This window comes from Sarcophilus harrisii, chromosome 2 (assembly GCF_902635505.1).
Source record: "Sarcophilus harrisii chromosome 2, mSarHar1.11, whole genome shotgun sequence".
Classification (NCBI taxonomy): domain Eukaryota; kingdom Metazoa; phylum Chordata; class Mammalia; order Dasyuromorphia; family Dasyuridae; genus Sarcophilus; species Sarcophilus harrisii.
In genome coordinates, this window is record NC_045427.1 from 193,659,922 (window position 1) to 193,660,652 (window position 731).

Genomic DNA, 731 nt, shown 5'->3' on the forward strand with positions numbered 1-731 from the left:
GTTGGTATAGTGAACAGAGCACCAAGCCCTGAAGTCATCTGAGTTCAAATGTGACTCAGACATTTGACACTTCCTAGCTGTGTGACCCTGGGCAAGTCACTTAATTCCAAATGCCTCAGGGGGGAAAAAATAATTGAGGTACCTCTAGTTCACTTTGATTAGGATGTAGGTTTGATGTAGGATGTAGGAAAAATGTAAGTCTTAAACTAATTCTCTGGAAACTTCGGCTTATACTAACTTACTCCCAAGGTATTTTGTTCCTTTAGGGTGGTATTCAGTGGGGTAGGAGGGCCCAGTGTGAGCATTCAAATTTCAGGGAGCTCACACAAGCATATATATATATATATATAAATTCTATTCTTAATTTTGTTTTTACCACTAGCTGAATATATGCTGGTAGCAATATTCTCCATTCACTCTTTTAGAGCAAAACTGGTTATGTCTCTCCTTCAATGTTTCAGAGTATCTAAGAGGGGCAGTGAAAATGACTCTTCGAAAATGAGTCACTTAGCTGGTGTATTCTCCCCAAGATTAACTGACAAGGATTACTACCCTGTTTTCATTCAGCCAATTAATTTAAATTAGCTTTTACAAAGGAACATTTCCCATGAAGATAGGATAGGTAGGTAGGTAGGTAGGTAGGTAGATAGATAGATAGATAGATAGATAGATAGATAGATGGATGATAGGTAGATAGATAGGATAGATATAACACTAGGAAGAAAGGGCAA